Raw genomic sequence first — 27,400 nt, 5'->3', positions numbered from 1 at the left:
ACCTTACCTAGAGTTCCCTAGTATGTAAGCTAGAGTCCCATTATTTGGTCTTAATATCTGGATTTTCTAAAATAAATGCACCAGTTTGCATTCCCAGAAGCAATAGATGCAGATTTCTATTTTCTCCCATCCTTGCCAGCACTTGGGATTCTGATTTCCTAACTGTTATGGTCTGAGAGGCAAAATGGAATCTCTTAATTTTACTTAGTCTCCAACGTGACATGTGTAATGGGTATTTCTCCTTGTATTGCCAATTCATACTTTGCTCTCTTTTGTATGGGTTTCCTCCCTGCTATTTTCTCATTTTTCAGAGACCCTTGTATATTTAAATATTGATCTTGGTCTTTTAAACATGACAATTATATTTTCACCATCTGTTAGTTTTCCTATCATATGATCCATTAAACAAAAAGCATTCATTTTGATGTATTCATCAATTATTTACGGTCTGTGCTCTGTAACTCTTACGTAACAAACCCTTCTCTACCACAAGGTTATAAAAATACAGTCTTAAATTTTTGTCTCCCGGCTTTACAGCTTCATTCTTAATAGTTAGGTATTAATCCACTTGGAACTTTGCTTATGGTATGAAACACAAAAATGTGTTGTTGTTGTTTTACTTTTGTGAAACCATTTTCCTAGCATCGATTGCTGGGAATAATTACACCAAATCCCCTTATGTACAAAGGAATGAGTCTGCACTTAAAATATTCTGATTCTATGATAGATGCTAAAGAACAGGGGTGCCAAATGTTTTCTCTAAAGGGCCAGATTCAGCAGGTCACACAGTCTTTTATGAAAACTACTCGACCCTGTTACGGCAGTATAAAAGCAACCAAAGACAATACATAATAAACGGATGTGCTGTGTCCCAATAAAACTTTATTAATAAGAAGAGGCAGCAGCCTGGACTTGGCTTCTGGGCTGTAGTTTGGCAACTCCTGTTATATAACGTTAATGCCTTGTAAAAGGAGGATCCTTCTTTATTCACCCATATAAATTTTAGATTCAACTCTGCCCCTTGAAAAAATTATTCCTGAGATGCTGATTAGAATTACACTGATTTTAAATTTTAATTGAAGAAATATGACACCTTCACAATATTCAACCAATCCATTTATGTATGCTGCATTTATGCTCTATAATACCATAATAAAACTCTGGTCATAGGGCTTTAAATTTCCCTTACATGTTTTATGAATTCTTAAATTTATTCCTAGATAGCTTTTAGTTTATGTCACTATTATAAATGATATCTTATCATCATCATAGTTTATAATTGGTTTTTTCCAATACAGAGGAAAGCTATTGATTTTTATATTTTGCTCTTACAAGCTGGCAACCTAGCTGAACCCTTGTATTGCTATTAATAGTTTCTGATTCTCTTTGGTTATCTATATAAATGATTTTACTTAGAAATAATGACAATTATCTCTCTCACTTCAATCTTTCTACTTTTGTTGGTTTGTCTGGCTGCGTTGGTCAGGTATCTGGTAAAATGCTGAAAGGTACAAGTAACACAGACATCCTCGTCTTGTTCCCAACCTTAAAGGGAATGAGGGAATGTTTGTTTGTTCCACTAAAAATGATAGCTGCCATAGGTTTTTAGTACAAAAGCTTTACCCAGCTTAAAAACAAAACAAAACAAAAAACCCTCCATTTTAAGTCTGCTAAGGGTTGATTCTATTCAAAAAAAGAAAAAGAACTTAGTTTTATTAAATGTTTTTTGTCATTGATCATACAATGTCTTGTTCTTTGTCATTAATGTGATAAATTATGGTAACACTTTTTTAAATGCTGAAACATCCTTTCACTCATGAAAAATTAAACTTAGTCACAATTATTTTTAATACACTGCTAGATTTGAAGTTTTAGTGTTATTTCATGCCATAAATGAAGTTAGCCAATAATATTTACCTAGTTTTGTTTAAAAAAAAATCAAACTTATAGGTTGGCTCTTCTTTGTTCTATAAGAAGTTGTATAAACAAGGATTTTCTGTTCCTTGAGATTTAAATAAAACTACTTGTCAAACTGTCTAGGCCCATTTTTACACCACAGAATTGTTTTGATAAGCATTACAATTTATTTCATGGTTACTGATTACATTTTTTCCTTGCATCAATTTTTTAGCCTAAATTTATCCTAAATCATTTTTTCGCCTAAATTGATCTTTATTGGTAAAAAAAAAAATTCATTCTTTTTTTTAATAGATTAATAATTCATAATTATTTCTTTTACCTATTTTGTAGATAAAAGGTACTTATTCATATGTATATTTTTTATCAGTTTTCCTGGAATTATATCTAGCCTATTAAGCTTCAAAAAACTTTTTTCTAGTTCTTTGCTCTTATTAATAATCTCTAGTTTATTGCTTATTTTCTGCAATAAAATTCTTTCCCCTTTTTTCTTCCTTCCTTGTTTCTTCAGATTTATCATGTCACAGTTTTTCTCTAATTACTTGAGTCAAACATTGAGCTTATGGGGTTTCAGACTTTCTATTTTCCTCCTAGGTAACAAAAGCTATACAGTGCCTTCAAAGTATTCCATTACTAGCTCTCTCAAACGTTGACCTTTGGTGCTTTTATTACTCAGTGGTAAAATTTTGCTATTCTTGTTATCATTTCCCATTTCACCTGAGGGTTATTTTGTAGGTCTTTTTGTTTCCAAACATTCGGGATATTTCTGCTAACGATGACTGATTTTAAAGTGCTGTAGTTTAAAGCACTAAGAACAATAAATTTTGCATTGGTTGAGAAGTTCTATACACATGGTAAACCAAACTCATCAACTGTTTCCCAAATCTGTTCTTCCCCTGCTTACTCTTATTTCATCGGCTTCTGAAAAGATGGCGCTGGATTTCTAGGTACGATCGTTGAATCCCTGTCAAAGGGCATCAGGCCCTGGCTTCTGCACTTTGGCACGTGCATATGCTCCTACTCATGTCACTCCCCTGAACTACTGCTCCTTTTCTCTTTGTTTGTATTTGACAAGCATAACTTTTTCCATCCCCTTATCATTAGACTGGGCCCTTTGAAATGTATTTCATAAATAATATAGCATTTTGTTTCCCATCCGTGGGACAATCTGTCTTGATTAGTTTAACCCGCAGATATTTATGCCGGTTATTCTTTGAGCTTATTTGGAACATCCTATCTCACCTCTGTTTCCATCTGCTCTTTCACTTTTTTCTCCTTCCTACCTTCCACTGACTAGGATCAAATTTCTTCCTGTGGGTAGGAAAATTCGGCAACCTAGTTCCTTTCAATAGAGATTATTCTTATCACAGTCTAAACTAGTGCTCAATTTCCCCGTCATGAAAGCAGACCCATCTCTCAGTCCCTTGGCATATTCTTACCCCCTTAGGTCTCTTTCAGGTATCTTACCCATCCCCCCCCCCCCGGTTTACCTTCTGATGCGTTGAAATAATAGAGCTTTGGAATTTCATGTAGTTACTGATATGCTGGGTTTTTATTGGTACCCTCAGAGATCTCCTCTGAAAACACTGGATGATGGAATGCACAAAGCGCAGCTCACTAGGTCACATGAAGTATTACCAAAAATGGTAGTATATCTCTTTGCCCAAATCCAATTCAGTCTCTTCTGTAATCGTAGTAAAATTTTGCCCATTTGTGCTGCTAGCAGACATGCTTCCTCAAGTTTTAATTTCAGTGGAGAAGAAAAACACTCCAGCAACCATAAAGGGAACAAAAGTAGAGCAAAGGATAAGAGCCAATATTGTGTGATGGGAAGATTCCTGCATCTCCAGGATCTCAAACTGTCTGCAAGGCTGAGATAAATATTAAATACTTTCCTCTCATGTGAAGATGACCAAAAGCAATTTTATTTTAAGCTAAAGTAAAAATTGCTGATTTTTTTTTTTTTAACCCAACAAGAAGGCTGGATGTACCAATCTTCTGTTGAATTCCCAGAGGAAAATCATCTCCTGGGATCTCTGTTACTTAACAAATATGGAGATGACACCTTCTGGCACCCAGAAAACCAAGCACCAGGTTAGGGACCTCCGTCTAAGCTTTAGGTCTCCTTAGGCTTTTCAGCAGCCTCAGCTAAGACAGAAATAGAAGGCGACTCCACAAACAGGGACTGAGATCTGCATGTGTCTGTTTGTAAACAATAGCATATTAATGAACACCTAAAGTCTTATGCTTTTAGCCAGTTCTTTAATTTATATTCCTTAATAATTACGTCTGTTATCTTGAACTAAAAATATATGCCTTCAAGGTATTAAATCAGTCTCTATTTTCCATCCTTTCAGCTGTCAAAGTTATTTGTACCCCCTCTTTTCCTCTCTACCCACTATAACCTGTCTCTGCCTCTCTCGCAGCAGCTGGCAGCATGTAGTTATTTTTAGAACTTTGTCTTCAAAATTTAGTACGGAGAAAGGAAGTGATGAAAAGGTCTCTACTGACTATTCACATTTAGTTTTGTGACTCGGTGGATTTGATCAGTCATTTTCTGGTAGGGCTACATAGGTAACCTAATTCGTGGTGAAATAAGGTTCAATGGGCACAAAAGCAAATGCTCTAAAATGCTAAATTTCCCAACCATTAACAACGGGACATGACAACCACTCACTTCAGGGTAGATCAGGTTTCTCCCTGGTTTGCTTTCAAATGTGATGTTAATGTCTTACTAAAATAACTGCCATATGCCTCTAACCTTGTCCCCCCAAAGAAAAATCAACTGTACAGAACTGAACAGAAAAGGCCCTCCAAGACTGCATAGATTCAGTTCCCCTCATTTTAGAGATACTGAGTAAGCTGGCAGGTCAAGTGGCTTACTCAGATTCACTGTGAACCTCAGATGGTCTCCTTTAGAGGATACTATTTGGGGAGGATACAAACTCTTTGCAAGGATTTCCCAAATTTAGGAACCTAGGACTTGAGAGACCCCACTTTCAGAATCTCTCAGTTAAAGATAACTGTCACATTAGGGAATCATTTGGTGCCAAAACCACATGGCAATACTCTTGTAGGACAGTCAGCTGGTGATCTGGAACGCATGCCTACGTCTATTACATTACATTATTTGGTCAAGTGGAGAAGACAGAATATAAACTCCTCTTTGAGAATGGGAGGACCCCTCAAAACCCAACAATCCAAGTTTGAGAAGGTCAGGACTTTAGCAAAGGCACCCACCAGACCAGGCCCATGAGAATGCAAAATCTTACCCAACAGACCACCAGGAGCCCATTTCATTACTCTCTCTCTTTTCCCCAAAGCAAATGATTTCTTTGGGACACATTTCAAGTCTTATTTCCCCAACAAGGTAATAGGCTGGCTACTCAAAATGTGGTCCGCTGGCCAACAAGATCTGCATCCCCAAAGAGATGTGAGAAATGCCGATTCCCAGGCTCCCCCTGAACCAACGGCATCGTTCTGTATTTAAACAAGATTCCAAGTTGTGCTTTACGTACATTAAAGTTTGAGAAGCACTTCCCTAGAGCACTAGTTCCAATGAAAAATCACCGGGAGCTTTTCTGAAACAACAGATTCTTAAGCTCCTTCCTAGCCTGACTCTAGCAGAACCTCTGGGATGATGATGTTAAGAACACAGCTAAAGGGTCAGTCTGTGAAATGGGGAGAACAACAGTACCTTTTTCTCCAGGACACACATAAAGCATTTAGTAAGTATTTTATAAAGCTAGTCATCATATTGGTATTGGTATTTTATGCTGTCAAAAAGTAATGCCAGGGGTGGCTGGGTTAAGTGTCTGCCTTCAGCTCAGGTCATGATCTCAGGGTCCTGGGATTGAGCCCTGAGGTGGGCTCCCTCCCTGCTCAGCAGGGAGCCTGCTTCTCCCTGTGCCCCTCCTCCTGCTCTCACTCTTTCTCCAAGAAAATCTTAACAAACAAACAAAACACGTATTGCATGGTGCACTGGGTGTTATACCCAACTAATGAATCATCGAACTTTACATCAGAAACCAGGGATGTACTGTATGGTGACTAACATAATGTAAAAATTAAAAAAATAAAAAAAAAAAACAAACAAAACAAACAAAAAAGTAATGCCGACTTTTATTCAACAAATAATTGTTAACTGCCAGCTAACACATAATATTGCCAAATTGCTTAGAAGAGTACTTCCATATAAATAGTGCAGAATTATTAAATTAAAAAACAAGTAAAACCATATATTTGGTACTGAACTACCACTAGGTGACCGCTATCCTTTCCACATTGGGGGTAGAGCAGTGTCAGTTAAAAAGTAGCACCTGGGGTGCCTGGGTGGCACAGCAGTTAAGTGTCTGCCTTCGGCTCAGGGCGTGATCCCGGCGTTGTGGGATCGAGCCCCACATCAGGCTCCTCCGCTATGAGCCTGCTTCTTCCTCTCCCACTCCCCCTGCTTGTGTTCCCTCTCTCGCTGGCTGTCTCTCTCGAATAAATAAATAAAAAATCTTAAAAAAAAAAAAAAGTAGCACCTGAGGGGCACCTGGGTGGCTCAGGTTAAGCTACTGACTTGATCCTCAGCTCAGGTCTTGATCTCAAGGTCATGAGTTCAAGCCCCACATTAGGCTCCACACTGGGCTTGACGCCTACTTAAAGGGGGGAAAAAAAAAAGCACCTGATAAAATAGAAATAGCTAATACCATACTCAATATTTTCATTCCAAGTGATTTCTATATAACAACTTACTTAATCCTCCTGACAACACTATGAGGAATGTGTCTCATACAGCAACATGTGTGTATCTCTTTGAGCTCAATTCCTAGATTTGAGCGTCATTGTGTTCAAAGGATACTGAACCTTCAGAGCTATTGATATGTACTGCTAAATGTCTCTCACAAAAGGTTTAAAAACATTTACCTTCAAAAATAATATAGGCAAAATACTTATTTTCCCATAACTTTGTCAGCATTGGGTATTCTTTGATTCTCCAAATCTCTAGTAAAAATTTTTTTATTCCTCAGGAATATAATGTAAGGGGAAATGACTATTCTAGCTCAAACAGTCTGCCATGAAAATGGACGTCTCCAAGGCACCCAAGAAGCCTGACACATCAAAAAAGAAATACTGTCTTTTGGTTGAAAGAATGAAAATGTTATCTTTCACCTTGAAAAATAAATGTGTTATTCCATTATGGTTGGGCATGATAAGATTTACTTTAAAAGTCATATGCTATTTTTATATCCACTCAGCAAATGGCAGGAATCTCGACCAATACTACAAGACGTGACCAATTGTCTTTCAGAGTCATCAGAAGAAACCACACTGCGAATAACTCCAGGTCCTTTACCAACTGGTAAATATTCTTCAATTCCAATTCACTGCATTTAAAAACTGGGGTCTCAAAGGTTCACCAAAAACGTAAGTGAGCTAGAAGAGCTGCTGGCTAACGAATCCTAAGAGCAATCCTACCAGGAAAGAGGACCTGTCATCTCACTGAGGAACAGCCTATTTTCAGCTGGCCAGGCTCTCAAATATATTTTATTGAGGATTTGGACAACAATCAAGACATGTAAATGGATAGTTGGAGACATAATTTAGGCTTAGATGACTTATAAAGCATTCTAAACTTACAGGCATATGTCAAAATTCCACAGGAGCCAGTATAAGAACATCCCACAAGAAGGTGACAAGAACAAAGAGAAAGAGAAGACAGTCTGAAGTGTCTCAGAATTCAAGCAAATAAAAGTGTACCCGTAAGAACTTTATACAAAGAAAAAACAACTTTTAGTAATGTAGATTAAGTCATCAACCTACGGTGTCACTAAAGAAAAATTTTCAATTGTTAACAAGTCAAAAAAAAAAAAAATCCAAAAAACAAAAACTGAAGCTCAGCTATTTATAAACAGAAAACACAGAGGCATTTCAAAATGCCAACTGCTTTTTCAAGATCTCACTTCATCAGCAACCTCTCCTCCTCCCCTCTCCCCTGTCACATTCATGTGTTGCAATTTTTGCTTGTTAACCAACTCTGATCTCACTCCCCTGGCTCCTTCCCCTTCTCCTACAAAAGTGTTCAGAGATTGCCTACACTTAGCAAGTCTTTCCTTGAATTGGTTCCTCATTAAACGAATCACTTATTCAGCCAACAAGTACTTATTATATATTTACCACTTTCTAAATACTGTTCTAGTGGTGAACGTGCCAGACCAGGCCCCTATTCTCATGGGGCATTCTAGGTGCAGGGTGAAGAGGATCAGTACATGGTAGAGACCACAAACCAATCAGCAAGCTGAAATATTTCTGATTTTGTTTTAAAGGAAATAATTCGGATGCTGAAGTAGGTAGTGACTTGGAGGGGGTTGAAGTAATGGGTTTAGTGGTGATGGAAAGGGAGCTAAACATTTGATCTGGGACTCGAATGAGGAGCTCGCTATAGGTGAGTGTCGAGAGATAGTGTTCTGTGGAAACAACACGTGCCAAGGTAAGAATGAGCTCCAGCTCTTAAAGGAATGGAAAGAAAAGAGGGGTAGGAGGGACAGCAGGGTCTAAGAACAGCAGCAAAAGAGAAAGGTGAAGAGAGAAGTTCAAAGATAAGTAGGGACCAGATCCTGCAAGGCCTCATTTGGGATTTCATTCAATGAGTGATGAGAAGTTTGTGATGAGAAAGATTTAAGCTACAGAGTGTTCAATTTTCAAATTTCACTTTTTTAAAAGATTTTATTTGACAGAGAGAGAGAGCACAAGCAGGGGGAGAAGCAGAGGGAGAGGGAGAAGTAGGTTCTCCGCTGAGAAGGGAACCCATCATGGGGCTCAATCCCAAGGACCCCTGGATCACTTGCCAAATATTTTCTTCACTCCAAAAAGAAACACCACATCCATTAGCAGTGGCTTCCCCGTTCCCCTCTACACAGCCCATGGAAACCATTAATCTACTTTCTGTTTCTGTATTGGCCTATTCTGGACATTTCATATAAATGCAATTCTACAATATGTAGCCTTTTGTGTCTGGCCTCTTTCACTTGGCATAATGTTTCAATGTCCACCCATGTTGTAGGTGTCAGCACTTCACTCCTTTTAAAGGCTGAATCCCACCCCATTGTATGTACAGACTTTTTTTTTTTTTTTAACCATTAATGAATTGGTGGACATTTGAGTTACTTCTACTTTGGGGCTATCATGAATAGTTCTGCTATGACCATTCAGGTGCAAGCTTTTGTGTTAGCCTAGGTTTCCAGTTCTCTTTGGGTGTACACCTAGGAGTGGAATTGCTGGGTCATATAGAAACTCTATATGGAACATTTTGGGGAACTGCCAAGTGGTTTTCCTCAGGGACTCTAGCATTTTACATTACCACCATCAGTGAATGAAGGTTCTAGTTTCTGAACATCCTCACCAACAACTCACCCCCACATATTTTAATTGGCCTGGGTTACACCTGGGCATCCTTTGGGTCACTTTGTTTTGAAGAGTTCTCAGGGTAATCCTCGTGTGCAGTGAGGCCCAAGAACCCTTTACTCCTGCCTATTCACTGCCAACATCCTGACAAGGATTTTCACTTACGCCCTATACTGCCTGCCCCAGAACTCCCTGGAACGGTTATATTCTCGCCACCACCCTCCAATCAATAATGACATCTGCTTTGTAGCTGATTCATACAGGGAGAGAATAAAATACAAATAAAATAAAATCTTATATTTATGATATATATATACAACCTTGTATTTATGTAATTATAATATATAACCCTGTATTTATATGATTATATAGAACCTTATATTTATATAATTACATTATATAACCTTAAATTATATATAACCTTATATTTATAATATAAATAGTCATTTTCAGAGTATGAGTAAACAATTTTTAAAATCATTTGTGTGTGTACATGTACTAGGGGAAATCTGGAAATTCAGGATGATTTTCCTGTGACAAAATGGGGTTCAAATAATTTTATTGTCTTTTCCATATACTTTCATTTTCTACCATGACCATGCACTGGAGAAGTTTCCAAAGAATTATTTTCAAGTATCTCGAGTAATATGAATTACCAGCCCCCTTCTCCCCGCTGACGCACTGGAGACCTGTTCTTTAAAAAGAGACCACCTATAAAACGTATTTGCTCCTAAAGTTCTTTTCATGGCGTAAAGAAAGAGAAATAGAATGAATAGATGACGTGTATGTATTTTACACTTCAACTTGACCTTGAGTATTAAATACAGTACCATATGTGCAAAAATGTATAAAATTCAAAATTATTTATGTCACTTAAAAACTGTTTCCTGCCAAACCAAACACAGGTGGTGAAGGTCTATAACACCAGTATTGAGGCCTAGAATCATTTAGAAAGTCAACAGCCTGTGTTTGTAGATAACCAGCTCAAGAGGGAGAGACAGACGCTTGAATAAAAAGGAAGCAGATTTCTAAACTGAAGGACAAAGTATGGCATGGCTGCTTGGTCTGATGGAGGCTGAGAGTCATCTTAGCAGTAAAAATAGCCCAAACTGTATCTTCACATGTACTGCAATAGCAGAGGGGAATTTACAGGTTAGGATAGTAAAACGATACTTTACGATGACAGATGGTAGTTACACTTGTGGTGAGCATAGTGTAACAGACTATAGAATCATTATGCTGTAAACCTGAAACAAATGTAACACTGTGCATCAACTATACTCAAAAAAAATTTTTTTGTAATATTTAAGGAAGAGATTTTCCAGTTAGAAAAAACAAACAAACAAACAACACCTGGGGCACTTGGGTGGCTCAGTCAGTTAAGCATCTGCCTTTGGCCCAGGTCAGGATCCCAGAGCCCTGGAATCCAGCCCCCTGTTGAGGTGTTGAGTTCCCAGCTCAGCAGGGAGTCTGCTTTTCCCTCTGCCTCTGCCCCTCCCCCCGCTTGTGCGCGCGCGCGCGCGCGCGCGCGCGCGCGCTCTCTCTCTCTCTCTCTCAATAAAATCTTTAAAAAGGAAAAAAAAAATCACCTTAATGTCATGGATCCTTCTAGAGTTACCAAATTTACTACTGCATTTCCATTCATACTATACTCTTCATATTAATCACAAAAGACTCCTAAGAGTTCATCTCCACAGGCTGGAGAGTAGCGCAGGGACCCCAACTCCAAGCCAGTGCCAAAAGTCTGTATAGTACATCAAAGCCCACTGTGATCTTCCAGAAGCAGAAACCTCACGTAACATCCTCTTGTGCACAGGCCTCTCAGAGGTTAAGAGACACCCAAGGCTCTTTAACTTTAAGGTTTCTAGCATGTTAAAAAAATTTTTTTGAAATACCAAAAAAAATTGACCAAATTGTTAAATTTTAAACATTAACATCGAACAGACTGAAGCTCCCAGTGCAAATGAACAAAAGGCAATGATTATCGCGACACACGAAAAATGATTCCACCACTTTTTAACTGACATGGAGTGTCTGGGTTTTGTGGTGAAGCCATGCCACTCACAGGTTTTGGCTAAAATGGAAAGGTAAGGCAGTGTCAGCTATAGCTAGGTATCACTCATCATCTATCGATGGATGTACTTCTATTTTAGGTGTTCTACCATATTCAGCAATTTCTAATTGCACTATTCAGAAGATAATTACATGACTGATAAAATCTATGATTTAACAGTCCACTTCAGGTGGTAAGATCTAGTAAGGGTGCAAGTTCAGGAATGTCTGAAGTCCTTCCTTCTATCCTGTTCAATAGCATATGGAAAATTCACCTGACATTAAGATGTAAATTCAAGGCCTTAACCCAAGGCCATTCAAGTTATCCACTGGCTTCTCCTGGAGGTCCGCAGATGTGGGTCAAATGAAATCCCAAGAAGGCAACCCGTAACTTCTAGATCTCCTTAGCCAGACCTTACTGAGGCAGCAGCAGTCATGACAGGTTCTCACTCATGGGGTCTTGAAACAGAACTCCCTCCCAGTCCCCACTTCTGTATATTTTGCCATCATAAAATAGGAACTAAAACTGGATTTGAAGTTGGTCCCAGTGTGACCCTTCTTTCCCCTCATGGCTTTTGCAGCACAGCACTACGCAAGGCTCCATCCAGGGTGGTTCCAATTTCATTGCCTGAAAAATGCCTCCTCACTTCCCCCATGCCAGACCCAAACAGGTATTTCTCAGTATCTCTTGGATTGACAGTGGTGTTTTTCTCTTTTTCTTATCCTCTCACCATGATGGGCACTCATCAGGGGATCTCTGTTCCTACCCATCTCATTACCTCTTCATTCTATTTGTCACCATTTGGAAATTCAGAACTCTTAATATCAGTTTACTCTTAAGAACAGTAATGAGGCTCCGACCGCCTACTAGGGAGCACCATCGAACACTAATGAGCAGGCACTCCGAGACCCACACCTGAATCCCATCACGTGCCTCCACTGTTCAGACCAGGTGGGACGTTTCTGTCCACAGGCAAGCTTCTGCAGGAAAGCTGGAGTTTGCAGGGTGGCTATTATGCATTCGCTTTGGTCGTATGATTCACACAGCTTTCCTGCGTGGTCGTACTCATTTACATACTGGCTATTACCTCCCTTATAATAACACTGTACTGTTTCATTCTTTCTTGTTCTCCTCATCACTTGTTTAAGGACTTACTGGAGCTGAGAGTTCTCAAAGAGAAGACTAATTGGTCATTTTCTTACTGCTACTTTTGATCTCCTCCTGACCTCAAAAGAATCTTCTAGGTGATCTGTCTGTATACAAACCTTCCTTGATGTCTCCCACAGTGTCCAGCATATTGTCCCAAACACAAAAGGTGCTGGGTAAATATTAAGTGACATCTATACAGTTTTCTGAGTACCTAAGAAAGACAGGCCCTGATCCATAGGAGACAGAAAGATAAAGGATGAAGAATGAGCTGGTCCCCCCTGAAACTATGACAAGGATGTCTTTGTAGTTAATGAGGGAAGAGGGGACTGACCTGAAATTCATCTCTTTCTGGACTTAATATCCTTTTATAGCAGCTAGAACCTCGTACCGATGACAACAAATGAGAATTGATTGAATATCCCTGTATGCCAGAGCCTATGTTAGGCACTTGACCTACATTAGCTCATTTGAACCCCAACAGCCTGTACAGTAGTGAGAAAACAAAACCCATAGAAGTCAAATGACTTGATCAAGGCTACCTGTTCGCTAAGAGCCCAAAGCCTCTCTCAGTAAAGGTTATCAAGTACTGCTCAGAAAAACGCAGGGCAAGATGAGAGCACGGGACAGCTTTGGGGGAATGGAGACACCCCCCCCCAAAGGCAATGGAGACCAGCATGAGAGGTTAGGAGCAGTGGCCTCCCCCAGATGTCAAACCTGTGTCCTGAGTAGCTGCTTCCTCCTTTTCCCCAATGAACACCATGTTGAACACTGTCTAGGGAGGACTGTGCCCAGAGATTAGAATGTGTTCACAGTTTTTGAAAGCTAATAAAAGACATTTCTGAAAGTACTTGGGGGTCCGCATTTACAATGCCATCAAGAGCACCTCTCACTGATATCCATCACGTAGAGATGGAAAACCTATGCAGTAACTTATTTAATATGGGTACTTGTTAGTCATACTAACAACATGGAGAGTCCTGCAGCCCTTGCTGTAAACCAGGCATAACACTCAACACTTTATGTAAGTATCTCACTTAATCCTCTCCATACCCTTGTGATAGCTTTTCATCATTTGGATTTTACAGAGAAAGCACTGGGAGTGTGAGTCACTGGACTAAGTCCACTCGGCACGTAGAAGGCGGTGCTAAGATCTGTACACAGGGCATCAGACCCTGGACTCCTCTCTCCTTCCAGCAGCACTAAGGAAGATCTTCTGCCCACATTGTGTCACTTGCTAAACTTGCAATGTAAATGATCACTGCACACGTCTGCCTCCAGGTGGGTGAGCAGAGCAAGGGACAGGAAGAACACAAACACAGAAAAAGACACGTCAGGAAAGGAATTCATTTTCAAGCGCACATGTGTGGCTGCCTACAGAGTCAGTCTGGTTTTCCACAAGTGGAAAGGATTACTCAGAGCCCACAGGGTGGCCGTGCCTGATATCTAAAGGCCCGACAGAGAGGCCAAGGGCATAATCAAGCCCTTTGACTCTCCACGTGGCTCTGCCCCACGTGCCCACTCTGTTCACTGAGGACATGGCAGGGCATGCAGAGTTCAGGGCAACTCTACCCCGAGAGTGTGCTGTTGCTAAGGGTAATTTACGGCAACTTCCATTGCCAAGTGGGCTGCAAAACACAATAATTAAAAGGCTGACAAGCAATCACTAATTAAGAGCATCTGTATTGTTGAATGGATTTGGAGTCTTAGGAAAAGCACGATGAGTATTCTCCCAAAGCGGCATCTCTAGAGTTTTATCATCTTAAAGCCTCTTGCTTTTAAAATATTTCAGATGCCAGCTCCAAGAAACCTACACATTTGAACCTTGGTTTAATGACCAAAGTGAGAAAGGGTCGTTGCTTTTCAAAAAAGCAGCAAATGGTTTGTTTTTTTTCTCTCTTGAAAAATTTGTATCCCAGTTTCAAAAGATTTTGTTTAGATGACACTTCCTCCAAGAGTCCTGCCAGGACAGAGGCTTTGTTGGCACAAGTCCTCTCTTGACAGTCCTCGGTAGGCCACCGCACAAGCTGACTGAAACCCCACGCAGAATCGATGCTGACGAGGCAGAAGGGTGCACTCTAGACCCTGCCACTCTGAACCACCACTCCGCCTCCTGGGATCTCCCCGCCCTGCTTCCCTGAGACACAGATGGACACATGAAGCCTTTTCATGATTCAGAGTTTCATTCAGCATGCTTCCCTTCAAGTTCTAGGGCTCCAATATTTATTCCTCCTGTCACCATGTCTGGGAAGAAGAACATTGTCCCCACTAACCATAGATTCCCAAAGAACACTTATCCTCCACGAAAAGAATAAAAGGTCCTTGGTCAGCTCACCGCCTGGTTTTGTTTTCGTTGGGAAGGGGCCATGCCTGGCACTGTGCCTTCCTCCTCCCAGTACCAACAATGGACATCACTAATCAACGAGGACGTAGCTGGGCATGATTTTCCTAACAAAACTTTCGAGATCATCATTACCAATCAATTAGAGTTGCTGCATGACATGCATAACCTATTTTTCATTTTAGTTCTTTAGACTGGTGACCCAGAGAAAGCTTTCATGGCGGTGCTGAGAGAGTTCTATCCATTTCAGGCGAAGGATCCGATAACACGTGTAACTCCCAGAATCTCAACTCTTTGAATTAGGAACATGAATAATAAACTTCTAGCACTGAAATAACATGTCCTATGGTAATCCTCTGACTAATCACCTTGTTAATAAATATCTAAAGACCACATTTTTCTCTGGGCTTCCAGCTTCCATGGGAACATTCTGACGGTGACATAATTTTTAAATTAGTAGGTTTATTCATAGTTTTACATTAGTAAATGTCAAGCTTCTTACTAATTAGCAAATTCTGTAAATCCACAGTAGTATTAATTTTCAACTGTACAGCAAATTAATGAGAAAAAAAAGAGAGACAATTAAAATTTCCCTAGGGGGCACTTATTTCTATGAAATTCAGCACAAAGCAAGAAAACATTAACCCATTTTGAGGGTGCAGTTAGCAAGGATTACAAAAAATTTGTCACTGTCACCAAGAAGTGCACATTTACCGAGGAGCACTCTGTTACAGCTAAATTCTCAGATGACATTTTTCTCAGGTCGCTGTGGCTGGGATTTCTCCACCTGCCTTCGATTTTGTTAAATGCATTTTTTGGACAGTTTCTCATTTAATAAGGTTCTATTATTTCTTTGTTGATGTTTCCACTGAAATTGCTGGTGCACTTTTTCTGGCTTTAGAGGACAATGCATGGTATAATATTTGGATCTTCAAAAACTGCCCCACAAGAGTCTCTTGCTCACCAAGTGCTTGTTATTCTCACTTCCTCCACTAACCCGCTGAGAGGATGGAAAACATACCTACCTCTGGGTGGCTACTTAACCTCCCAGCTCCAGAAGATGAGAGAGAGAAAGCACATCCCACCTATGGGCACTTCTGCCATTTCTTTACAAGGCTTTCCTACAAACACTGCTAAACAAATCTGCTTGTTTTTTCAAATTCTCCTTCAACTGCTTAAGCCTATTGCGAAGATGTTAGACTCCACCTGTGTTGGTGGCCATGGAAACCACCTGTGTGCATCACGGCATGGGGTCCTGTCTTTGCTTTTCTGGGCACACGAGGCTGTTGAAGACAGGCTGGAGCCCTATATTTGGAGAAGTACAGAGGTTTCAGGATGAGGGCCCCCCAAAGATTTCAGATCACAGTTAACACCAAAATTATAATGCACCATAGTATGCTCTGAGGGGCAAACTGTACAATTTTTAAGTACACAAACTAGGCAGTTCACAGGCAATTGTAGCTCACATTTGGGGCCATTTCCTTTCATTACCATGGCTTTCAATGACCCAATCTGTTGCAGAAGAATGAGGTCTTCGCCAATTAGAGTAGCACATGTGGAAGGGCCTGGCCTACCACTCTGTCCTACTTACAGTATCTGTGACCCTCCAGCTAGAACACCCCTCACACACCCACTGTGTTTGTGCATTCACTTCCCCATCTCACATCCTAGATCATGATCTTCTTTAGGGCAGAGAATGAGATCAGGGTTATCTATCAGCCCCCTCCCTGAGCCAAGGGAGAAGCCACGTGAGGAGGGAAGAACAGCCTTATGAAGGGCTGGGCATGTCGCATCAATGTCTGAATCCTGTGAGCAAACCTTAACAGGTTCAGGCCAGAAGTCAAATGGGTCTTCTGCTACCTCACCCCAGGGCCCCAGTTGCACAGTGCTGGTCAGATGGGGCTTCCTCCCTCAGTCCAGGGTTGAAAATGGTAACCGGGAAGAATAAGTCAGGTCTTTTACAGAAATTAATGAATGCACCATTCAGAGCTTTGGGCAAGTCCAAGCGAGAGAAGGCAGAGTGTAACACCTTTCTTACCTTTAAGTGACAAACTTTCCCCACTAGCATGCAGGCCACAGCCCAGTACATGCCAGCTGTCACCAGGGAGGGCAGTCGCTACTTCTCCTAATAGAAAGTGTGTGACGGGGCGCCTGGGTGGCGCAGTCATTAAGTGTCTGCCTTCGGCTCAGGGCGTGATCCCGGCGTTATGGGATCGAGCCCCACATCAGGCTCCTCCGCTGGGAGCCTGCTTCTTCCTCTCCCACTCCCCCTGCTTGTGTTCCCTCTCTGGCTGGCTGTCTCTCTCTGTCAAATAAATAAAATCTTAAAAAAAAAAAAGTGTGTGTGTGTGTGTGTGTGTGTGTGTGTGTGTGTAAAAGAGGGATGAAGGATCCAGAGACTAGAGAGAAAATTTCCTTCCTAAGAAAGAAATAAGATTTCATTGAACATTCCCATACATGTTGCAGCCAGCACAGTGCCTGACAAACAGTCAATACCCAATAAACATCATTTGAATAATGGATTCATTTAATAGTCCACAATATCTCTATCTCTATGAGTTAACAGGTGTTTAATGTACTCTGAAAGAGCCGACTACTATTTTAAACCAAACCAATACAGAATGCCCTACAGCACTGACATATGTGTAGGAATTAGATATCAAATTACCAATCAGATAGATGCCCAGGCAGGACCTATGTAAAAGCCAATCCCATTCTGGAAGCAAAGAACAAAGCCAATATCCAAGGCCAAGGTTGGAACATAGCTGTTCTTCCAAAGCACCTGGACCAGAAGATTCAACAAATTTTAGTTCATTCATTCTCTGTCTCTCTTCTGTTTAAACCAGGGATAGCCAAGTTACAAACGTGGAATCCTCATGAGCTGACAGAATAAGAGCTAGTCAAAGAATGTCTGAGCCATTTTTCCTAGCTTCAGATGATGATGAAATGGGGGGAAAAACACCTCTATCAAGGATGCTGAAATGAGTAGATCGGCAGTAGCCATCTGGGCAGAGGACAGGTGAATAGCTCAATTCTCACACAGATGGGGGGGGGGGGAGTTCAGGCCATTATCCATTGTGCCTTGAAAAGGCAACCCAGTGACTGAACTTTGTGGCTCTGGTATCAAATGAGAGTTAGAGATAGAAGGACAGATGGCTCATTTTCTCTTAGGAAGGATGGTACCTATGCTCAGAGGGGTAGGTGAACAATGGCTTCCTATCAAATGGTATAGACAGGCAGCCTCTTGATAATAGACTCTACCCTCTCAAGAAAAGACCTGTTGCCAACTACTCAAGACCATTCTTGATACCAAACACTCCCCACTTTTTATTGCCCAAAATACAGGAGTCTGGAAATTAGTTTCTTATTTGAAAAAAAAAAAAAAAAAAAAAAAGGCCAGGAAAGTATGGAGAGGATCCTGACTACCCATAGGTAAAGTAACACCTGCCAGGGCACCTGGGTGGCTTAGTTGGTTAAGCATCTGCCTTCAGCTCAGGTCATGACCCTGGTATCTGCTTCTCCCTCTCCCTCTGCTGCTCCTCCTGCTTCTGCTTTCTCACTTGCCCTCGCTCAAATAAATAAAATCTTTAAAAAAAAAAAAAAAAGTAACACCTGCCAATTAACCTGATCCACTAATTACTCTAACATGCTTTCCCTATTTTTTAACCGGAGTTCTCCTTCACTTATTGTCTACCATGGGCCATGTCCTATGCTGTACCTTCACAAGAAAGAAATGATCCCATCATCATGGAACTTATGACCAATCTGTCTTAGAGTAATTATTATTTTGCTCAGTAACTATATACAGCAAGCAGTGCCCTTTATAGTTATGGAGATACGGTACTAAACAGAACAAACTCCCTTCTCTGATCAGCAGAAAACAATGAAGCAGTAAAATAAGATTTTTAGATAGTTAGGGAAGCTGGAAAAAGTAATAAAATGGGATTACGGAGCTGAGAGCGATGGGCAGTGGGATCACTGTTTAGAGCAGATGATCAGGTGGGGTCCCTCTGGGAAGGAAAGTCTCACTTGACACTGGGGCGGGTCAAGAAGCCAACCATCCAGGCAGGGTGTCACAGCGGCCTGACTTTCCCCACCCTCAGGTTTTCAAAGTAGCCTGGCACAAAACGTTTTACCAGAATACCTTGGCTGGCCTAACCGGCCTGTGTTCAATACCCACCAGCCTCTCCTGGGCAGGAGCTGTGCCAGCATCACCTGGGAGCTTGTGAGGAATGCACGTTCTTAGCTCCAGTCCAGTCCCACTTGATCAGAATCTGCATTTAACCTTGGCCATAAGTAATTCATATGTGTACTAAAACTTTGAGAATTCCTAAGATCAAAAGCCATGCCCACCAGATCGAAAGCCTGGTCTCTATCGGCCATTCTTTTGTTTCACACTTTATTGGACAAATTTGGGAACCAGAGCAGGAAAGAGGGCTGCTATTTCTTGGGGGCCCTCAAGACCTTCTAATTAAAGAGCAAGCCCAAAGGCTGCCATGTGGGTCAAAGTGATTTGTGAATAAAATCAACAAGAAGATGGCCAGCATGGCTGGAGCCTGGTGATGTAGGGGACAGGAATTAGGATTCAGACAGAAAGCGAAGGTTGACACAAACATGCATTGCCAGCCTAAGCCATATCAATTTCCTTCTTATTGAAATGGGTAGCCTAGGGAGGTTTTCAAGCAAGGGAATAGTTTGATCTAATTTAAATTTCAAAAGAGCTTACTTTGGAAGCCCTGTAGAGAAGGACTGTAGCCAGGCAAGAATAGAAGTAGCCCATACAGCTAAGAGGCTCTACACACCGGGGGACAGAACGTTGGGGCTTGAACTAGCGAGGCAGCCATGGTACAGTGAAAAGTGGTCATATTGGGGCTGGGGAGGGGAGTGGTCACAGCAGCTCTGGGCACCACGGTGAGGTGTGCAGGTGGACCCACTACCCTGGCCGTCTGGGGCCCCACCTCCCCTAGGCCACATGGTGACTCATTCTGATGATCAGTAAGGATCAGCAGCTGAGCTGATCCCAGGGACAAAGTAAGAGAATCCATGAATGATACAAGCTTCTCAGTTGATAGAGAAGGCCTGAACTACTCCCAGTTCCTACTCCAGTTCTCATTACTGGATTCTAGCGGGCACTCCCTCCTTCCTTGAGAAATATCGGAGCAATGGATTTCATGGAAATTACTAGTCACTTAAAAATGAAACAAATGCTAATTCAAGAAAATACTTCAGGCAAGTACAGACAAAGCCAAGTTTAAAAAGAAAAATTCTGAATATTTAAATTAACATACTCTCTTACCGTTGATGTTTGGCACTAAGAAATAGATTGCACGTTGCTAAACTTCTCCACACTTTAGGAGACAGTTGGCACCTAGCAACTACAGCAAAACGAACTAGGCTCACTCCTGAAACTCAACCTTTTATCCTCTAGAAAGGCCATTTTTAATGAGTTCCCTTTCAGCGCTAAGCTGTGCTCATCTTTTTGAACTCAATCTTTATTCAAAAAGAACGCACAAAGGGGAAGCAGCGGCAGCCATTAAGAGGTCAGTGGTGATCATCTTTTACATACGAGAGACAAAGCATTGCATTCCTCTCCAAAAAAGTCACTGTGCCGCGCTGGAGACTTAGACCTTCACTGTTCCATCCAGAATAACACGCTGATGACAATGCATTATGATACAGATTTGTTCCTTGCTTTCAAAAGTAGTCTCCCTTACGTGTTTTCCTGGTACTGGTGAAAACAGGCTTTCCCATCGGGCTTGCCTTCTTATTCCCTCTCTGCGGCCAAAACCCAAACATTGCTCCTATTTTAGTTGCACTATTTTTACATGCGTTTTATACCCAAATTCAGGAGAGGTTTGACAAAGAGCAAGGTAACATTCCAGGCAGTCTCTTTTAAATAGCGATCTATTTTCAGGTTCCAGGATGTGGAAGAGTTGGTTTTGAATGTACCACTTTGATACCAGCGTGCCCCTCTTTAGATGTGCTTCTGAGGATGCCTCCTGGCCACCAAAAGAAGGCTGGCTCAGCTCATTTCAGCACTGTGATAAAGGGATGGAGAATTTTATTCCCAAGGGGGCTAAGTCTTTTACCGAGTCCTAACGCCAATTATTTTGCAAATTAGATCCACTGGTTACATAACAGGACACATGGAAGGCATGTGGACGGACAGGAGCAAATCCACCAGTATTTCTCCAGCCACATGCCTGTTGAATGACAGGTTAGTAAAGTCATCCTCAGGTTAGAGGACAATAGGGTGGTGAAGTGGTTAGGAACATAAACTCTAGTCTCAGACTGCCTGGGTTCTTATTCTACTCTAGCTAGCTAGGCTAGTCCATGAAAGTTCCTTGATCTCAGTTTCCCCATTTACTATATAGCAATGCTTCCCAAATTATTCACCTAGTATTTTTTTTTAACATAAGGGTTGTACTGGAATACAATATACATACCATAAAATTCATAATTCAATGGTTTTTAATCTATTCGTAGAGTTGTACAACCATAATCACAATCAATTCTAGGCCATTTTCATTACCACCTGGAGATTTCTTTCTTTTTTTTTTTTTTTTTTTAATCCCAAAGCCCAGGCTATGCCCCAGATCAATGAAATCAAAGTCTCTGGGGCTGGGACACAGGCATCAGCCATTTGTGATGCTCCCCCAGTGATTCCAAAGTGCAGACACATTTGGGGAGACATGGTTCATTGAGTCATTGTCAGGATTACATGGAAAACAGAGACACAGATGGAGAAACGAGAGCTTCTCAGCACAGAGGCTGACCTATAATAAGCACTAAAGTGGCAGTGGGAATAATCACAGTGAGGAAGAGAGAACAGGAAGGGCCATTCAAACAGTCACACTGAAGCTTGTATCGTCTGGACTGCAATGGTGAATTTGTACGTGTCACACATTTGACAGAAATGCATTTCCACGTACAGCATATTCTCAGAGAGGATCTAACTTGAGAATGAGAATTTTGGAGGTGGGACAGAACCCACCAAGGGAACGGGAGTTTACAAGTTCATCTATCACACTTCGAAGTAATCACCAAGCTTCCTGGGCTTCTAAGAAGCTGCTGTGTAGGCTTCAGGACACTATAACAGTGCTACGCCTCCATGAAACCTTTACTCGCTGGACTTACTCCTTTTTGTGCATTAGCGTTCTGCACACCACATAATACAGCACTTCCTATCCCGCACTGGGCTCATTTAGAAGTGAGTCTCCCTCACCAAGGGACGAGCGCCTTACGGGCAGCAACAATACCTAATACATTTAAAAAAAAAAAAAACCATCTCCAGAGCATAGCATGTGTTTTGAGATGAAGTATACAAATGTTCATTGGATTGAAGCAAGTGAATTCTTAAATACTGCCAGTCCAGGAATGAAGAATGTGCTTGTTCCGAGGTTCTCAAAATTCGTAGTGGCCATTGTAGCTCACAGAAGACTGGCAAGCAACACCCGCAATTTCGCTCTGTAAGGCACATCCTGAGGAGCCTGGCTTTGGGTACTTAAGAACTCCAGTGAATAAATGGCACAACCACAAGCTGTTATTAAGAACACTGCATTATGTGATATCAACACGGAGATCGAGAAGGAAAAAAAAAACTGTCATCGAGGGGAAAGATTAATATCAATTAATTTTCTTTTACAGATTATGCAGAAGTCTTCAGGCTTCTGAGGAGAATTTCCAAAAATTTTACAGCACACAGGAATTTGTATAGACTCCAGGAGCAAAAAGCAGGTCCCCAGATGGGTAAGAGGGTAACAGTCGAGAGGAAGAACAAAAGACAGAGGCATTTCAGCAAGTGTAGAGTCATGGGAGTGGGAATAAAAGGCAGGCAGGCTTTAGAGGGAACAGGAAAAGCTTACAGATTCAAAAGAAATAAAATTGTAATTATAAAAGCACTTACATGGTTACACAATCAGCAATACTACCAAGGACCCTCTCTGGAAAGACAGTGTTCTTTGCTTTGGGGTTTTCAGGTAGTTAACAAAAGCCATTAGGTAAAGTCCATCAGAGGACAGGTTCCTTTCAGTAGCATCTTCCTTCAAGTGCAAGATAATCATGTTTGATTTGTGGCATGGGATCGAATCCAAGAAATTCACCATATAGTAAACTTGGGCAAATCATCTCTTTGGACTTTGCTTTCCATTTCTAAAATGAAGCCTTGGATCAAGAGAGTGCTTCCCCAAGTTTGTTCTGAAGATTTAAAAGGCATTACTTGAAGAAAATGTTTCATGTTCAAATAGATTTGGGAGACGGTTGGATAATCCAGCTACACAGGTTTCCTCCTTTCAGGGCTTGGCAGAAGTTATGTTAATGCTAGTTCTGCGAGGGGACGCTGATCTGCGGCATTTCCCCAACCACAGAATGCTTTCGGGGCAGACCTCATCAAGGGACTAGTATTTTACTGAATTCACGTTAGAAAATTCTGGATTATAAAGATCTTGCAGGTTATTTTCTGGGTTAAAAGTCCATGGATTCCTAATAACTGTCACATGAAACCAACACCATAAGATCATCCATCAAGAGCCAACTAAGATAACAATTCGCATTTGGGCAGAAATTAGATACAAAATCTCCAATTGCAAAGCAGTACAAAGAAGGGGTAACTGGTATTCTCTGTACATACAGAGAATTCTTTCATTTTACTTTAATTCCTCCAAGCTAAACATTGGTGGGCTAGATTCATGCCATATTGTCTAATATTTATCCTATTTATCAAATATATCCATCGCATCCTAGCTTCTAGGCAAGTTTACAAATAACACAGGGGGAAAAAAAAACCTGTTGATAGCATAATGGCTTAAAACTCCACAGTTACCATTTTCCAAAAGATCTCCCTCCCCCTCCCCCTCCTTCTGTATCTACTGTTGAGGTCCAGCGGTATCCTCTGTGTTAGCCGTGCCCTGCGGTCTCTCTTCCTGCCCCCTGCACAACTCCTACCATCTAGAATCCTAGAGCATACAAAACAAAATACATGGTCTATTGAAAGAAAGAATAAAGCCTGTAAATGGGAGAGAAAGCCAGACATACCACAACATTTCTTTTGAACAGAGTCAAATGTCCTTTCAATAACCTCATGGGGAAGGAAAAAAAAAAAAAAAACGCTAAGAAAAAAAAAACCCAAAAAACAAAAAACCAAAACAAAACAAAAACAAACACTGAAAGAAAAACAAAAACGATGTAAAAAAGAAAGGTAGTGGGAGCAGAGATCCGGGACCGGTGGGCAGCAACTAGGGGAGTTACTTCATCGCCAGCACCAATTTGCTCAACACACAGCATTTTATTTCATGTTCTTGGCATCCCCACTAGGTAGCTCCTATGGTTCCTATTATTTGGCTGATAAAGCCAAGGCTCAAAGAAGTGAAATAAATCGCCCAAGTCCCAAAGCTGTAAGGGACAGGCCCAGGACCTGCACTCAGGTCCATCCAAGGCCAAAGGACGGGCTCTTCCCCAGAAGTGCCTGCTTTTATGCCAGAAAATGTGGACTTAGACTTAAGTCACTCCCTCGATTCCTAGAGCTTACAGGTGGGGGGCTGGACGGACTCAGACCCTGAGGCTACCACGGGGCGCTGCCCAGAATTCCAGTCATTTCCCTCCCTTTCCTTTCTCTTCAAAAGTGTCTTTCTCCTGCTGGATTTGGATATCTATAGAAAAGCAGATATTTGCCCACAAATTGTCCCAGCCAAAGCCTGGTCCATCTGCGCTTTTTCTGCCCATCTAAACTAAATACCCCGAACTAAATATCCACAATGAGACAGGAAGGAAAAGCCGGAGCGTTGCAAAAATCTGACTGAAAGACTTGCGCCCCTCCCAGTACCCTCCAGGGTGGACTTCAGTTCCCTAGAAATCTGGACCTACTGTTTCTGAGCCAAGGTCTGACCTGCAGGATCCGGAGCAGCTCCAGGGAGCGGGAGAAGACGCACCACACAGCTCTCTCTGGGCTTTCCGGAACAGGAAGGAAAGGGCAACTGCCCTCAGTTAAAGGCTGGAGGGGGTGAGGGGTCAAACAACTCTCAACACGTGGATTCTGACCTTTCTCCCACTAGACAGAGAACTGAAGATTCTCCCCTTCATGGTAATTCATTGTGTGTTCGTTTACGTTTTGCACACTTCTCACTACTGTGTTCAACTTCCCAATTAAAAAAGATCCCAGTAGCTGGGAGGGTAAGAAAGGACAAGGAATCTGGGAGCTTTTAAGACTTCCAAGGCTCGCCTTTTCTTGTGCCTTTCTGCTTTCTCACTCTCTGCCTCTCCTTGAAGAGCAGCGAGGGAAGAAACTGCAGCAAAGCCACATAAGCCTCAGATTTAGCTCACAAATTTGTCAGCGGCATCCTTCTATCTCCTTCTCCATCGGTGCTTTTCACCTTAGCTTTTTTTTTTTTTTTTTTTTTTCTTTTTTAAGCTCCAACTCTTCCTATTGACTTTGAGCACTGCTTGGAATAACAGTAACCACTGCCACGTTAGCTTAAACCAGCACTACCTGGACATCATCCGGTAATGGGGCACAGGTGAGGAAGGCACGAAGCTCTCAGGAAAGCCATCAGCCACAGCTGAAAATGAGGCACTGTGGAGCTTCTGTGAGTTCTATATGCCCCTCCCAGTCCCTCGAGAATCACAGTCTGGGAATGCAAGCAACTGCAGGATTGTGACAAGTCCATCCTCGGACAGTAATCCCAACCTTGACTACATCATGGTCCCAATTTATCGCTTTAGAACAAAGGAATTGCTTAAATGTGTAGCCCTTAACACCCCCTGTTCCTGAGTTAAAAACAAAGCCCCATCAGTTGACCTATAGAGCACCCCTTGCTCACCTCCTTTCATTCCTTCTACCTGCCATGGTAAGAAAACTCAGGGAAGACATGCCAGCTCAGACCTGCCTCCTGCCTCCTGCCTCCTGAGAGAATGAGCTGCTGCCTTCTCTATGTTTTATCATGGCTCTCTTCACACTGGGTCCCCCTTCCTTATGTGCTCGTCTCCCCAGCTGGCTGTGAACTTCTTCAGCTTAGGAACATTGCTGTCTCATCTTGACCGCACCCAAAATAGAGATGATAAACAAAAGTGTCTGATGGAGTGGAGAGTGAATGAATAAATGAATAAGCATTTTTTAAAACTCCAAAAAATTTACCTTCTAGTATGTAAGTTGAGACATACAGTAAAACACATGAGACAAAACGGTAAGTGACAAAGATCAGAATAAGAAGTACAGGAGGAAGGGACCTCTGGACTTGGCTAAAAATGTAAATGGCAAGCCTGTTAGGAACATGAGCAGGAATCAGATGTGCACAGGTGCATAAACAGATGAGAGGGTTCTGCTCGGGGGAAGCAATGTCTAGGTTCAGGGTCTGCCGAGATCTAGACGCCCAAAGAGAAGTTCAACACCAAACAAAGGGTACTTTTCCTTTTTTTTTGGTCTGGCCATTAGAGAGGAGCTTATAAGGACTAGTAATCTGGTGGCAAGGTGGACAGGAACTGGTGTCAGGGAGACCCATCATTTGGAGAAACTGGTTTACACAGCAGCAGAGGAAACCCTTACCAGTTACCCATTTTAACCAAACAAGATTTGTATTTGAAAGAATGAAAGAGTTAAGACCATTGCACAAACAAGAAGACCTAACATTCACAGAGAACTAATGGCATCAGAGACAGAATTCAAGGGTCAGGCAGGAACTTGCATTCAAATTCTATTCAATTTAATTCAAACTCTCTGAGAGATTCAGGAACATTCTGCACCTGTAAGTTTAAAAAAGGTTGTGTTTCCATCAGGAAGTAGAAGCATTCCTGAGGTCTGTGCGAAGAGTCTTGACTAAAGATGTGGGCCATGTTAAAGAATCAAACAGATGAATGAATGGTGAATGGTGGGGCACCAGAAATTAGCAACAAGGAAGAGCCATTCCCCTACCACTAAAGGAACAAGGGGAGGAATTTTGTTATTCAAGGCCAACCAGTGCTACCCACAGAGGCCTAGCCAGAGGGAGCTGCAGGAACAGGGCACAGGTGAGGCTGCAAGGCAAAAGAGGGGAGTAAGAAATATCCTGATTCCATTCTCTGCTCTCACTGCAGACATGTACCCATGCCTCCCGCTGGGCAAACCAGCACGGAAGTGGAGGGGTGCGGGACAGGGAAGAGTGGAGAAGGGGCCTTGGTGAAACAAAGCTTAAAGAACACAAGAAGTTATGAAAGAGGAAAAATCCAAGTGTGAGGGGCAAGAGGGTCATTGGAAATGAAGAATATGATTGATAAAACTAAAATTAAAAAAAAAACAATTGTGGAAGGCAAGGTACAGAATATTTCACAGGGCAAAAAGGAGAGGGAAAACGAGAGACAAGTCAGGAAGCACAGAAGAGGGGTCCCAGAGAGAGCTCTTGATTACCAAATGCCAAGGGTACGGGGTACGTGTCTGGGGATGCTCTGGGGGAAACACAAGCAAACGGGAAGAAATGAATCCTGATCTTTCTTTAGGATTCCACAACGTGTTGTGATAAAACAATTCCTTTGCCCCTGAGTCCTTGAAGCATAAAGAAATCTGGGGCAATCTGTTCCCTTACCATATC

General features: G+C 41.7%; 1 protein-coding gene across 8 annotated transcripts in view; it reads right to left on the bottom strand.

Annotated features, from left to right (window-relative positions):
* The window catches only part of FHIT (fragile histidine triad diadenosine triphosphatase), a 1,380,201-nt gene that overhangs the window by 759,674 nt on the left and 593,127 nt on the right, over positions 1 to 27,400 (bottom strand). The window contains exon 1 of one of the 8 annotated variants that reach the window (XM_008703109.2): positions 24,708 to 26,305. The exons of 6 other annotated variants lie outside the window; for them this stretch is intronic. The gene's annotated coding sequence lies outside the window, so the exon portion shown is untranslated. Of the gene's footprint in view, positions 1 to 24,707; positions 26,306 to 27,400 lie in introns of those variants that run through there. One more of the 8 variants, XM_040628604.1, reaches the window with a different exon arrangement.

Source organism: Ursus maritimus, unplaced genomic scaffold (genome assembly GCF_017311325.1).
Source record: "Ursus maritimus isolate PB19 unplaced genomic scaffold, ASM1731132v1 scaffold_14, whole genome shotgun sequence".
Lineage (NCBI taxonomy): Eukaryota > Metazoa > Chordata > Mammalia > Carnivora > Ursidae > Ursus > Ursus maritimus.
Note: the sequence above shows the minus strand (reverse complement) of the source record. Positions and strands in the feature narration are given on the sequence as shown.